General features: G+C 46.9%; 1 protein-coding gene across 2 annotated transcripts in view; it reads left to right on the forward strand.

The window, feature by feature from the left end:
- Window positions 1-1,593: 1,593 nt before the first annotated feature.
- AHNAK (AHNAK nucleoprotein) overlaps window positions 1,594-15,387 on the forward strand; it is a 78,285-nt gene continuing 64,491 nt past the window's right edge. For both annotated transcript variants that reach the window (XM_087705388.1, XM_087705387.1), the window contains exon 1: window positions 1,594-1,754. The gene's annotated coding sequence lies outside the window, so the exon portion shown is untranslated. The remainder of the gene's footprint in view (window positions 1,755-15,387) is intronic.

Below are 15,387 nucleotides of genomic sequence, written 5' to 3' on the forward strand. Positions count from 1 at the left end.
AACTAAGTGTGATTGTGTGAAGGGGTAGAGAGCTTTTAAAATGTTGACCTTGGAGGGGGCGGGGGGGGGGGGAGAGGCATGGGGTGGGATGGGGTGGAGGTGCCCCTCTCATCAACGCAAAGTGGACATTGGGGGGGGGGTTTGACCTCCAACCCATGGAACAGAAGTTGCCTTCGGAAGTTGTGGGAGCTTCATCCCTGGAGGCTTTCAAGAAGAGACTGGACTTCCCTCTGTCAGAAACGGTGTAGGGTCTCCTGCTTGGAGAGGGGGGTTGGACTAGATGACCTACAAGGTCCCTCCCAACTCTGTTATTCTGTTATTTCATCACTGAGTTACTTTTATATCTATATTTATTTTCTATTAAATTATTTGTGGCCCATCTTACGCTTCAAGGTGACTCTGCACAGCTCAGTTACTTTTTCTTCCTTCCCTTTCCTTCCCTTCCTCTCTCTCCTCCCTTCTTTCTTTCTTTCCTTCATTCCAACCAACCAATCTCTCCTTCCTTCCTCCTTGCCCTCCCCCTTTTCCTTCCCTCCTTCTGTCCCCCTGCCTGCCTCTTTCCCTTCCCTCTCCCCTTCCTCTTTCCTTACCTTTCTCCTTTTTCCTTTCCTCTTCCTTCCTTCCCCCTTCCACTCCTTCTTCCCTCCCTCCTCCCTCTTTTCCTTCCTTCCATCCTTCCATCCCTCTTTCCTTTCCTTCTCCTTTCTTCTTCCTTCCTTCTTTCCTTCCTTCTTTTTAACCAACCTATCTCTCTTTCTCCTCCCTTTTTCCTCCTTCTTCCCTCCTCCCCTTCCTCTTTTCCTTCCTTCCCTCCCTCCCTCTTACCTTTCCTTCCCCTTTCTCCTTCCTTCCTTCTTTCCTTCCTTCTTTTTACCCAACCTATCTCTCCTTCCCCTCCCTCTTTTCCCTCCTTCTTCCCTCCCCCTCCTCCCCTTTTCCTTCCCCTCCTTCTTCCCTCCCTCCCTCTTTTCCTTCCTTCCTCCTTCCCCTCCTCCTTCCCTTCCTCTTTTCCTTCCCATCCTTCCCTCCCTCTCTCTTACCTTTCCTTCCCCCTTCCTTCCTTCCTTCCTTCCTTCCTTCCTTCCTTCCTTCTTTTTAACCAACCTATCTCTCCTTCCCCTCCCTCTTTTCCCTCCTTCCCTTCTTCCCTCCCTCCCTTTTTCCTTCCTTCTCCTCTTTCTTCCCTCCCCCTCCCTCTTTTCCCTCCCTCTTCCCTTCTTCCCTCTCTCACCTCCCTTTTTTCTTCCTTCTTCTCTTTCTTCCCTCCCCTCCCTCTTTTCCTCCCTCTTTTCCTTCCTTCCTTCCCTCCCTCCCTCTTACCTTTCTTTCCCCTTTCTCTTTCCTTCCTTTTTAACCAACCTATCTCTCCTTCCCCTCCCTCTTTTCCCTCCTTCTCCCCTCCCTCCCCTCCCTCTTTTCCTTCCTTCCTTCCTTCCTTCCTTCCTCCCTCCCTCCCTTCCTTCTTTCCTCCCTCCCTCCCCTCCTCCAGGCCGCCTCTTTCCTTTCCCTTCCCTCTCCTCTCCTCCCCTCCCTTCCCTTTTCCCCGACGAGGGCCGAGCGTCGAGTCACACCCATCCCGGGCTAAGTTACAAGAGCCACAGCCGGGCGGGGAACGCCCCACTCGCTTCGTTCCCGCGGCAGAGCTTCGTCGGGAGCCCGCTGGTCAGGGCTCGGTCGCCGCCACCAGGAATCCAGGAACCGGGTCGGGGCTCTGGGATGGCCGTGCTGGGCAGCTGAAAGCCACCCACCCACAGGTGAGGGCGGGGCGCGGGTCGGGGGGTCCCGAAGCCCCTTTTTCAGCGGGTTCAGTGGGAGGGGGGACTCGGGGGCCAGCTGCCCCCTGCCCGAAAGTCGCGTGGCGCTGCAAGACCCCAACTAGAAGACCTCCATTGGGAAGTCGGTGGAGCCCCCTCCCCAAGAAGTCGCGCCTTGCAGGGAAAGGGGGCGCCCCCTCCCCTCCTGGCCACCGCCCTGAAGAATCCCTGCGTGGAACTATTGAGAAAGTTTGACAGCGGGAGCGGAGTGGGGAGGGGGTTTCGGGCAAGAGATTTTGTCCGGCTGGAGGAGGGGTGGTGGTGGTCCCGTTTCCCCACAATCTTCGGACTGAACAGAATAAAAAGAGGGGGTGCAATCGCGACCACCACCCCCTTTTTTGCATATAATCTGGATGTGCCACTCCTGAGGGTTGAATCTGGAGCGGGAAAGACCCCCCCCACGCCCTATTTTGGTTTAGAAATAGGCGGGCAGTGAAGCCCCCCTTAAACCCTCCCTGCAGGTGGGATTCCTTTGGGGGCGAGGGGGATGGACCCGTCCGAGAAAGTCTGAGCTTCCCCGTGCCCACTCGGGGCTGGAAGGTGCGCGTAGGCCGGAGCTGATGTGGCTGGCAGCGCGGGCAAGGCGTTGGCTTTAATCCGGAGTGACTCCGGTTCGGGGGCAGGGTTTCTCGCGCCTTGGCATTCCCAAGGAAACAGGGTCTGTGGGGAGGGGGAGACCCGTGGGGCTTTCCTAGCGGGGATCCCCTCTTTCTCTCTCTCGGGACTGGCGTTCTTTTTTTTCCGCTTGGGCACTTCGGGACAGGGCGCGGCTCTGCTTCCAGCCTTCGCCCCGGAGTTGCGGAACGGGGGCGGCCCGCAGGTTGGCAGCTGTGCCCAAGGGGCAGAGGCAAAAGGCGTTTGGGAGGGAGGGGAAGGGGCTTGGATGGGTTCGGAACCCCCTCCCCTCTTTTTCCTTTGCAAAGCCCCCACCCCACTCCTGGCTCTGCTTATTGCCCGAGTGACTCCGCTTTGGAAGAGCCGCGTCGAGAGAGGGAGGGAGAGAGAGAAAGAGAGAGAGAAAGAGAGACAGACAGAAAGAGAGAGAGGGAGAGAGAGAGAGAAAGAGAGACAGAGAAAGACGAGAGAAAGAGAGAGACAGACAGAAAGAGACAGAGAGAGAGAAAGAAAAAGAAATAGAGAGACAGAGAAAGAAAGAGAGCGAGAGAGAAAGAGAGCGAGAGAGAAAAGGAGAGAAAAAGAAAGAGAGAAAGAGAAAGAGAAAAAGAGAGAAAGAGAAAGAGAGAGAAAGAAAGAGAGAGAAAGAGAGAGAGAAAGAGAGAGAGAAAAAGAAAGAGAGAAAGTTTTATGGGATCTGGCAGAGAGGGGGGGTCCCCACTCCCCACTATCCTCCATTCCCCACTATCTCGTCAGAGCTGAAGAAGCTTCTTGGATGAGAAGCGAAAAGTCTTCAAAAGAAAAAAAGCAAGAAAGTCCAGTTGCCTCCTGGAAAAAAGCACTTTTGAGAGAGAGAGGGAGAGAGAGAGAGAGAGAGAGAGATGTTTCGGTCGGTCCCGTGGGAAGCCGAGCTGCCCCACCCCACCCGTTGCCCTCCTTCCCTTCCCCTCCCTTCCCCTCCCCACCCCACCCTCCCATTCGGATCCAGCCAGCGCCCTGGAGTCACTCCGCTTTGCTCTGCTTCTGCAACTTCATTTGTCTCTTTCATCCCCTCTCCCTTTTGCTTACTGCAACTGGCCTGGATGTGGATTGCGGGCGGGGCAGGCGCTGGATCCTGGCTGGGGCTGGCCCCTCTGGGCGGGGAAGCGCTCCCCCTCCCCACCTCGCCCCCCTCCCCGCCCTTGGGTCCCCGCCAGCCCTCTGGAATGCAAGCTGGGTGGAAAGACTGACGAAGGCCAGCCACGCTCGGAGGGGAAGGGCCGAGCCCATCCGAAAAGGGCCTGGGAGGGGGCTCTAATCTAGGGAGAGGGGGCCAGGGTGGGGTAGGGGGGTGAGCAGAAGCCAAGGGAATCCCTAAGAAAGCCAGAAAGCGGGCAGCGCAAATTCATACGACCCCACAAAACTTGCAGAACTTGCAAGAGCGAAATCACCAAAAAGGAAGGAGAGAAAGAAAGGAAGAAAAACAGAGGAAGGGAAAGAAAGAAAAGGCTGTGATTGCATAAGCTGTTGGACCCCTCCCAGAATTAACAGGACACCCTGGTTGGGTTTATTTTCATTTATCTATTTTTATTGATGGGATTTAGAGGTCGTGGGGGGGGGGGTGTCTTGTGGCGCAGAACCGAGAGATGCAGTGCAAAAGCTAAAAATAATAATAAAAGAATTAGGGGTGACATGATAGCCGTCTTTCAGGATTTGAGGGGCTGCCCCAAAGAGGAGGGGAGGTCAATTTATTTTCCAAATAACCAGAGGGCAGGACGACGGCAACGGATGGAAACTAATCAAGGAGAGAAGCAACCTGGAATTAAGGAGAAATTTCCTAACAAAGGGGACAATTAACCAGTGGAACAGCTTGCCACCAGAAATTGTGGGTGCTTCATCACTGGAGGCTTTTAAGAAGAGACTGGACAGTCACTTGTCTGAGATGGTACAGGGTCTCCCGCATGAGCAAGGGGCTGGACTAGAGGACCTCCAAGGCCCCTTCCAGCTATTCTAAACTCAAAGAGTTGCACAAATAGGAACAAATTTGCACAAATTTTGTAATCTCCATCCCTTGGGAATAACATTTTTTTATTTTTAATCTCTTACATACAGTTACAGGTATCCATTCACACAGTTATAGTTCTTATTTATAGTTATCACTTTTATACATTTGTTTTTCCATATAAAAAGTTAAAATATAATTTCTGGGTTGCTTTGTTTATCGTCCCATACACCTATTTTATATTATCACCACTCTACTTTTCCTTTCTTTTCTCCCTCCCTTCTCTCCTTTCTTCCTTCCTCCTCTCTTCCCCTTTCCTTCTTCCCTTGACTCTCCCCTACTTCTCTCTTCCTCTTCCTCCTCCTCCTGCCCTTCTCTTTCTATCCCTTCCCTCCTTCCTCTCCTTTCCTCTTCCTTCCTTCCCTCCCCTTTCCTCTCTTCTCCTCTCCTCCTCTTCTTCTTCTCCTTCATGCCCTCTCTCCTTCTCTTTTTATCCCTTCCAGCCTTCCTCTCCTCTTCCTTCTTTCCCTCTCCTTCCCTCTCTTCTCCTCTCCTCCTTTCTGTTATTGTGGTTATCTCTTTTCATTTCTCAAGTGGTGCATTTTCAGAATGGTATTCCCGCAAGCCCAGATATAATTTTATACCTATCATTTCCCTTTTCTTCCCTATCGTATCCCACCTGTTTTTATTTTATCATTCTTGAACATATACTTGTATGTGAATACTTTCTTTTCTATTTCCCCCTCTTCCTTCCCTTTTTTTTTCATTTAATAGTGCGTCACCTGGGCTCTATATCTCTCTCTCTTGTTTCCTTTTCTAGATTTCTTTCTCTAGAATGTTCCCCATGTCTTGAAGAACACCCAATTAATATAAAAAGGTGACAAGATGTAAGAACGGAGCACTTGAGGAATTCATGGGTTTTATGTTTGGGAGAGAAGAAGGGTATCCAGCTGCAGACAGGCGAGACCCCCTTGCAAGTGTAGGATGAGTAGGAGGGGCAGCTCCCAAAATCAGTTGAATTCACACAATTTTAATGGAAGATTTCGAAAGCGAAGTCACACCATGTAGCTCCCAGCTCAGGCATGCCGCAAACTCACCCATCCCATTTCATCCGAACAGAACAGTGGGATTCCCACAAGACCTGGAAATTTGGGACAACTTCCGAAATTTCTGTCGCTAAGCGAGATGACGGTTGCCTGAATCTTGCCCCCGTTTCACGATCTTTCTCGCACAAATTGGTGAAGTGACTCACGGCGGTTGTTCAATTAGTCACATGGCCGTTAAGTGAGGCTTCCCCAACGGTTTTGCTCGTCAGGACGTCGTCCGGGACACTGGCACCATCATAAATACAAGCCGATTTCGCTCGCGGGTCAGTAGGGATGCTACCACCGTCGTTAAGTGTGATCGGTGCCATTTTCAAAGTTACTAAATGAACTGTTTCAAACCGACTGCCTTTAACCTAGATTAAAGTGTCATGCAAACTTAATCCAGGTTTTGTCTCGTTTTTTTGCAGGAATGTAAAAAATGTGGTTAAGATAAGTTTGCAATAGACTGGGCCTACCCTGCAGGGTGGGCTGTTGCAGCTTGCCGAGACCTCTTCCGAGAAGGGGAAAGGAGTGTGTGTGTGTGTATCTTTTACGGAATGGGTGTGTAGCGTTGAGGTTGGGGCGTTCTTGCAATGGGTCACCACAGCAATGCCCCAAATATTTACGGCAGCACGAGAGCAGAGAGTGGAATCGAAGTATAATTCCCTCCCCATCCCAATCCAGTGTCCTCAGATCTTTGGCCAACAGAGCAGTTGGCTGGGGATTATGGATCCTGGCAAGAGGAGGGTCAGATCTTTTGCACCCGAAAAATTGCTCTGGTTATCACTCCATTTCCACACTTCCTTCTGCATTTGCTATCTGGGAAATTATCCTCTTTCAACCGCCGTACACTAAATAAATAAAAATTCTCTTTTTTAAAAAACAAACTGGGACAGACCGGAAGAGTCTAGTTCTCCTCCTCACCTTCCGCAGCCAGTTTCCCACCACTGGGCCTGGAGCTGCCTGACATGCTCCCTGGGCCCTGGGTCCCCCAACTCCATTTGCCGCTTTCTGCTGATGCCACAAAAGTGGGGCTGGATGTTTTGAACTGTTAATTCACTGTCTGCTTGTCTGGCAATTTGCTTCTCCGGGTTAGCTGGCACGGAGGGCCGTTGCCAGGTTTTCGGCTCTCCACTCGGTCGGAATGGCTGCCCATGAAATGCCCCCCCTCCGGAGGGGATGGACCAGCAGACACCACTGGCCTGCTCCCGTAAAACTCCAGTTCTTTTCATTCGGTCTTGAAGCTTCATCCTTTTGTTTCAAAATGATGAAAATCCAGGGTTGGCGCCACGAGGCTGAGACACCAAGTTTTGACCCAAAGGGGGAGGACAGAAACTGGATGATTTGGAACAGAATAACAGAGTTGGAAGGGATCTTGGAGGTCTTCTAGTCCAGCCCCCTGCTTAGGCAGGAAGCTCTATGCCACTTGCATATTTGACTTTATTGTCATTGCGCCTCATACAACGAAATGAAAAGGCCGTCTTCCGTGTGCATTATGCATAAGAAAACTATTTTAAAAACCTATAAAAATAAAATGCAAACACACCTCCTTCGCCTTTGGTATACAATCGAATTGCAAACCCCTGATGTTGCGTTCATATTGCATTGCGCAGTAGAATTCAATATAGTTACTGCTCTGGGATAGAAGTTGTTTTTCAGCCTGCTAGTCCTTGTTTTATTTTACTTTACTTTACTTTATTTAGTTTTCAGCTTCAGTGACACCTTTTGATGTGTAGCTTTGGCCGCTGATTTTTCATTGCAGAAACCTGGCATGTGGGAGAAAATGTGTAAAGAGCAACTTTAATGGGGTGTTTTCCCCCCACACATGGGGCTTTTAAGATGGATTTTTGCCTCTCAAACCTCAGTTCTAACCTGTTGCCTGCTAACTTTTGCCTTTGCAAAAGGCTGGTACAAAAAGAGGAGCAGGAGAGTCCACCCCACCCTACCCAAAAGGGGTCCTTTGCACCCAGTGATTGATTTAATTTTATTTATGAAATTTAGGAGCCAGCCATCTCGCAACTGAGCACCTCTGGAAGGCTAAGATAAATGTCCTGCCTGGCCTCTCTCTCTCTCTCTCTTTTTGCCCGACTCCTCATTATTGTAATTATGTATGGATTTGTAAACAAAAGTGCTGAGTTTTTAATTAAGGCAGTTGAGATAAGGACCGGACTAATTAAGAGATCCTGCAAGGAAGATTCACTTATCTGATTACTGGCTGCTTGGTATTATCACAGTATCTAGGATCACTGCGTTTTACTTTATCCAATTATTTTATCCTGGAACCAGATTACGTATTTTATTTTTATTTTTGTGTTATTGATAAGGTTGCAAGCATAATCAATTAAAAAACCTATTCTTTCTATTCTATTCCCTATGCTGCTATTCTAGTTATATTATTTTCTATATTCTGTTCTATTCTATTCTATATTCTATGCTATTATTTATTCTCTTCTATATTTTCTATATTCTATTCTATTCTATATTCCATGCTATTATTTATTCTATTCTATATTATTTTCTCCTATTCTATTCTATTCCCTATGCTGCTATTCTATTCTATATTATTTTCTATATTCTTTTCTATATTCCAAGCTATTATTTATTCTATTCTATATTATTTTCTCCTATTCTATTCTATTCTATTCCCTATGCTGCTATTCTATTCTATATTATTTTCTATATTCTATTCTACTCTATATTCTATGCTATTATTTATTATATTCTATATTATTTTCTATATTCTATTTTCTGTGCTGTTATTTATTCTATTCTGTATTGTTTTCTTCTATTCTATGCTGTTATTCCATTCTATATTCTATTCTATTCTATTTTTATGCTACGTTGTTCTATATTATTTTATATGTTCTATTCTACATTCTATGCTGTTATTTATTCTATTCTGTGTTGTTTTCTTCTCTTCTATATTCTATTCCATCTCATTCCATCCCATCTTATTTTTTTCTCGCTTTGAGTAGTTTCTGGCATGCTTTTAGCGGCCATTCTCCCCCCCCCCCCGCTTTATAGGCAGTCCCTGACTTACAACCATTCATTTAATGACCATCCAAAGTTACAACGGCACTGAAAAAGTGTCTTATAGCTATTTTCACACAATCATCACAGCTTCCCCATGGTCACATGATCAAGATCCGGACGTTTGACGTGATCCCGTTTTGCAACCTTTGGACAAGCAAAAGATTCCCTTAACAACTGGGGGACTAACTTAACAAATGCAGCGATTCCCTTAACAACGGTGCTGAGAAAAATCGTAACGTGGGTCAAAACCTGTTTAGCAACTGCCTTACTTAGTGGGAATTTTGGGCTCTCTTGTGGTCGTACGTCGAGGATGTTCTGTATTTCTTCCCCGTGCATTTTTTTTTTTTGCATGTTAGATTTTTGCCTGTTTTGTTTCTTGGGCCTTTTGGGTGGAATGTTTATTTTTCTTGTTATTTTTCTTCCCTGGTTTTCCTATTTGCATTTGCCTCCCCACTTCCAGCTTGCAAAATCTGCCGCACCTGAGGGCAGGACAAGAAGCAATGGGTGGAAACTAATCAAGGAGAGAAGCAACTTAGAACTGAGGAGAAATTTCCTGACAGTTAGAACAATTAATCAGTGGAACAGAAGTTGCCTCCAGAAGTTGTGAATGCCCCAACACTGGAAGTCCTTAAGAAGATCTTGGCTAGCCATTTGTCTGAAGTGGTGTAGGGTTTCCTGCCTAGGCAGGGGGTTGGACTAGAAGACCTCCAAGGTCCCTTCCAACTCTGCTATTATATTTGTATTTGTGTATGTGTGTGTATATATGTGTGTGTGTGTGTGTGTATGTATGTATGTATGTATACATAGATAGATATAGATATATAGATATAGATACTGTATCTGAATGGTGGGTTTCAAAATTTTTTAGAACCTATTCTGTGGGTGTGGCCTGTTTTGTGGGAGTGGCTCGTCGGTCATGTGACTGGGTGGGAATGGCTTGGCAGTCTTTTGACTGGGTGGGTGTGGCCAACTTGGAAAATGTGGTGAAACTCACTTAACACTCTTGCTTAGCAACCAAAATTTTGGGCTCAATTATGATCATGTTTTCTTTCTTTCTTTCTTTCTTTCTTTCTTTCTTTCTTTCTTTCTTTCTTTCTTTCTTTCTTTCTTTCTTTCTTGTGTCTCTCCCTCCCTCTTTTCTTCCTTCCTTCCTTCCTTTCTTTGTTCCTTCGTTCTTCCTTCCTTTCTTCGTTCTTCCTTCCTTCCTTTTCCTTCCTTCCTTTTCCTTCCTTCCTTCCTTCCTTCCTTCCTTCCTTCCTTCCTTCCTTTTCCTTCCTTCCTTCCTTCCTTCCTTCCTTCCTTCCTTCCTTCCTTCCTTCCTTCCTTCCTTCCTTTCTCTCTCTCTCCCCCATCTCTCTCTCACATACATTATATATAAACCTAAGTTAGTTTCTGGTTGTGTCCTCTTCGTCCTGCTCTTCAAAATATCCCGGTTTAATTTGCCTCCCAGCTGTTCCTCCTTTTCTCCTGTGACGGGCTCGCTCCAATCAAGGAGGCAGAGAGGTTACATTAGTTTGCGGTGAAACGAGGCACCCCGTGCCCTGGCACCTTCTCCAAAAACAAAATTATTTCCCTCTCCTGACCCACCTCGTGCAAAATGGCTTCCTTCCCACACCGCGCTTTCCCCGTTTTCTCCTCCCAGGTAGTGGTGGGGTTCAGTGGTTAGAGCCTCCCCCCCCCCCCCGCAGTGTCAGGGTTGCAGAAAATGCTCTAAAAAAGCTTTTTGATCGACCCCTGGGCTCCGTCCGTCCGTCCAAAGTGGGACGGGGGCTTCACGAGGTTGCCCCACGTGAGGGAGGCCGGGAGCAGATTCCGAAAACGCTGCAAAAATTGTGATTTTTTTTTTTTCCAGGATCCTCGGCCAAGATTTTTGTCGATGTTGCTTTGCAGGAAAGCTGCCAGTTGATGGGTTGTTTAAAAAAAACAAAAACAAAAAAAAAATGGATAATAATAGTAGTAGTAGCAGCAGCGGTAGTAATAGTACCGTACTGGTGGTGTCCTATTTACAGGACATTCAGAAGGTGGTTTGTGTCCCATTCGGGGATTTGCAAAAGTTACACTCGTGATTTCTTGTATTTTTTTGTTAAAAAAGGTGTTGCAGATAATCCTTGACTCACGACCAGCATTGGGCTGAAAATTTCTGTTGCTAAGCGAGACGGTTCTTAAGTGTGTTTTGCTCCATTTTACAATCTTTCTTGCCACAGTTGTTAAGTGAATCGCAGCAGTTAAGTTAGTCACCCAGTTGTTAAGTGAATCACTGCAGTTAAGTTAGTCACATGGTTGTTAAGTGAATCACAGCAATTAGTCACCCGGTTGTTAAGTGAGTCACTGCAGTTGTTGTTAGTTACACGGTTGTTAAGTGAATTACTGCAGTTAAATTAATCACACAGTTGTTAAGTGAACCACTGTAGTTGTTAGTCACACGGTTGTTAAGTGAATCACTGCAGTTAAGTTAGTCACCCGGTTGTTAAGTGAATCACTGCAGTTGTTAAGTTAGTCATTTGGTTGTTAAGTGAATCACTGCAGTTGTTAAGTTAGTCATTCGGTTGTTAAGTGAATCACTGCAGTTAAGTTAGTCACATGGTTGTTAAGTGAATCACAGCAATTAGTCATCCAGTTGTTAAGTGAATCACTACAGTTGTTAAGTTAGTCACACAGTTGTTAAATGAATCCGGTTTCCTCATTGACTTTGCTTGTCAGAAGGTCGCAAAAACGCTCCTAAGTTCCTTTTTCCCAGCGCCGTTGCAACTCTGGTCACTAAACCAACGGTCGTAAGTCGAGAACTAGCTATATTCAGATTTTCCTCGCTTTGACTGAAGGCCACCTAGACCACAAAGAATCTTACTCCGCACCTTTTCCTAAGCTCCAGTGTAAAGGATATGTTTGCATTGCTGTGGCTTCTTATGGATCATGTACTGCAACCATGAGGACCAGAAACTTGAAAAGAAAAGAAAAGAACCGCAAAAAGAAGGTGAATGAATTTGCTGAGCCCAGTTGCATTTTTGCACATGGTGTGTGTTCCTTAGAAAGGAAACCATCCCCTTGTGCTATTTCCGCAAGCTTTACAAATTGACACAAGGCGTGTAAAAAGAACTAGGGCCTAAATCCGTGAGGGAGAAACTTTCTGGCACCGAGGGCGCTAACTGGAAGGTGTGTGCATGTGCGTGCACAAGAAGTGGGTTCCTACCGGTTCAGCCCGGTTCAGTCGAGTAGGGAGTAACTCGGCTTGTTACCTCCCCCACCAACCGGTTCTATCTGCATCGCCGCCATCTTGATTTTAGGTTTTGGGCATGCGCAGAGCCATCTTAATTGCAAACATTTAATCTCCCCCCCCTTTTCTAATGTTGAGCGCGTGCGCAAACCTTTTTAGGTGCAAACGCAGACATCCGCGCAAAAAAAAATTGCGTGCCGAACCGTCAGTAATGCCGGTGGCAACCCACCCCTGGTGTGCGCATGCGCACCCTGGAGAGATGGAAATCCGAAAACCAGCTGGCCGGCTCATGCATGTCTGTTTTTTGGGCATTTTTCAGTCGGTTTTAAGGTTATTTACTGGGCCGTTTTTGCCCTGAAAAATAGGCCGGAAAAAAGCCCGTTTTTAACCCCACAGTTGATCCCCCCAAAGCTATGTTGCTAAGTGAAACGGTTGCTAAATGGGTTTGCTCCATTTTATGACTTTCATTGCCACCATCGTTCAGTGAATTGCTGCGTTTGTTAAATTAGTCACACGGTCGTTAAGCGAGTCTCGCTTCCCCCTTGGCTGTTGCTTGTCAGATGGTCGCAAAAGAGGATCACGTGACCTCCAGAAGAGTGCGGCCGCCATAAATCTGAATCAGTTTCCAAATGGCTGGATTTTGATCATGGGACTCTGGGGATGCCAGCAACGGTCGTAGGTGTGAAAACCGGTCGTAAGTTACTTTTTTGAGTGTCATTGCAACTTTAAACGGCCACTGAATGAACTGCTGTAAGTTAAGCACTAAGTTGTTCTCGATTTACGACCACTAGGGAGCCCCCAATTTTTGGTTGCTAAGCAAGACAGCCATTAAGCCAGTTATATAACTGTTTTTCACCACAGTTGCTAAGTGAATCACGGCATTCATTAAGCGAATCTGACTTCCTCCAATGATTTTGCTTGCCGGGAAGGTTACAAATGCGGATCACGTCATTTTCCCCCCCAAACTGTTGTAACTTCAAACAGTCATTAAATGAACCACATTTTTGTCATGGTCATTAAAACAAATCCAGCTTCCGAACACCTCAGGGAAGATGACTAATGATCGTCATGGGACCACGGGACATGGCGATCATGGTTAATTCAAGCTGGTTTGTTCGTTTGCGTGTTTGTCTGTTTATATTTCAGACTTCTTAATCTCCTGTTGGAGCTCTCGCCTCACAATCCGCAGGCTGTGAGTTCGATCCCAGGTAGAGGCAGGTATTTCTCTCTCTGGGCATGTTGAGAATATAATCTGCTGAACAAAACTCCTCATTGGCAACAGGGAAGGGCATCCGGCCAATAAACACCCACTCAGTTGTCCAGACGCCATCTTCCAAGGGATTATGGGGTTGTGAAATGAGGATGACTTCTTAACCATCCGTCTCTCTCAGAGAGCGCCTCTGGTTGGTTGCTTTGGATCGTGCGACTGCGGCGACCCCTTGCGTTGGTCATAAGTTCGAGGACTGGTTCTAAATCACTCTTTTCAGCATTGTTGTAACTTCGGTCACAAAACGAATGGTTGTAAGTTGAGGATTACCTCTACAGGCCCTTCCTGAACTGTAAGAGGACAGTAATGATGTAGGAATAACTGAACAAAGGACGAAAGGAGGTGAAACTGAGCGGATGAAACTTATTCGGTGCCTATTCAGACAACCAGGGGCATTTGTGCCAGCCAATAAAACTTTGCCCCCCAAAATCTGAAATGGTAAAGCCGAGACTTGGGCTTAGCTTTTAAATTCCCGTTAGAAGATCCTGAGTATATTGTATATGAGGGACACGATGGCTTAGTGGCTAAGATGCCGAGTTTGTCAATCAGAAAGATTGGCAGTTCGGCAGTTCGAATCCCCAGCGCCGCATAACGGAGTGAGCTCCCGTGACTTGTCCCAGCGTCTGCCAACCTAGCAGTTCGAAAGCACATAAAAATGCAAGTAGAAAAATAGGAACCACCTTTGGTGGGAAGGGAACAGCGTTCCGTGCACCTTCGGTGTTGAGTCATGCCAGCCACATGACCACAGAGACGTCTTCGGACAGCTCTGGCTCTTTGGCGTTGAAACAGAGATGAGAACTGCCCCCTAGAGTCGGGAACAACTAGCATCTAAGTGCAAGGGGAACCTTTATCTTTAGCTATATTGTATATAAATATTCCTCTAAGAACAATACGATTCTACCTGCAAAGGGGGAAGAAGAAAGAAATCTGGTTTTTGGTCTTTCTTTTCCTCATCGCAGGTTGCTAGTCCTCAAGGTTCCCATGGTAGATTTGGAACTCTTTGGGTGAAATGCCTACTAAAAATCTCCAGCTTGGAAGCATTCTTGAGGGAGATAAGATTCCATTATCGGGCTGCAGCAGCATCTTCGGTGTGCATAATTTTCACGCCCTGCCCCATAAACCAGTTTAACCAGTTCCCCCTGCCCCCCCGCCCAGTTTGTTGGCAAAATGATACAAGTTCCCGAGATCCTTGGTTTTTTTTCACAGGTGGCTCTGAAATGGAATGCAGGAAGCTGAGGGTGTGTATATGTGTATTAGGAGGGGAACTTGTGCTTGAAATGTGCAAAGTTTCTCAACCTTAGCAACTTGGTGGACACCAATTCCCAGAATTCCCCCAAGCCAGCATTGTTTTTAAATACGGTTGCCACATTCCTGTCCCAGATCTTTGCTGGATTTGCAGGATAACCCCCCCCCTCTACACTCCCCTGCCCCCCCCCCAAAAATACACCTATAGCTCTCAGATCTTGCTGGTGGAGATTTAGATGCAATGGGGGTTAAAATGTCCATATATATATATATAAATACTTGTTTCTCCTGCGGTTGCTGGTCCTGTAAAATATGGATTGCAAGCGTTCCAGTGAAACAGGCCCCTTTGGAATGTGTGAACGCACATTTCCTTTTCCTCTTTTCTTCTCTCCTCCTTTTCCCTCCTTCCTTTTTTCTTCTCTCCTCTCTTCTTCCTTTCCCTTCTTCCTTTTTCTCTTCTCTTCTTTCTTCCTTTTCCCTCTTTCCTTTTCATCTTCTCTTCTCTCCTCCTTTCCCTCCTTCCTTTTTCTCTCCTCTCCTCTCTTCTTCCCTTCCCTCCTTCATTTTCCCTCTTCTCTTCTCTCCTCCTTTTCCCTCTTTATTTTTCTCTCCTCTTCTCTCCTCTTCCCTTCCCTCCTTCCTTTTCCTCTTCTCTCCTCCTTTTCCCTCCTTCATTTTTCTCTCCTCTCCTCTCTTCTTTCCTTCCCTTCTTCTTTTCTCTTCTCTTCTCCTCTCCCCTTCTCTTACCTCCGTCCTTTTTCTCTTCTCTTTTCTCTTCCCTTCCCTTCCCTCCTTCCCTTTTCTTTTCTCTTCTCATCTCTCCCCTTCCCTCTCCTCTCTTCTCCTCTCCCCTCCTTCCTTTTTCTCTTCTCTTTCCCTTCCCTCTTCTCTCCTCTCCTCTCCCCTCCTTCCTTTTTCTCTCCTCACCCCTCCCCTCCCCAACACCTTTAAAGCTGCGCTTCAGTGCTCCTCCTCACCAGAAACCCTTCAGATCTGGCAAGATTTCTTTGGGAAAGTTTTTTTGCCCAAATATGGAGGCTCAAGAGAAGATGCCTCCAGCAGAATCTAGAGGGGGAGGGTGGGGGGGGAGAGAAGGGAAGGAGCTTGGAAAACGTTTGCAAGGGTGGGAAGACCCA

Source organism: Thamnophis sirtalis, unplaced genomic scaffold, assembly GCF_051295495.1.
Source record: "Thamnophis sirtalis isolate CommonGarterSnake01/CBP01778 unplaced genomic scaffold, rThaSir2_p1.2 scaffold_2, whole genome shotgun sequence".
In the NCBI taxonomy this organism is placed as follows: domain Eukaryota; kingdom Metazoa; phylum Chordata; class Lepidosauria; order Squamata; family Natricidae; genus Thamnophis; species Thamnophis sirtalis.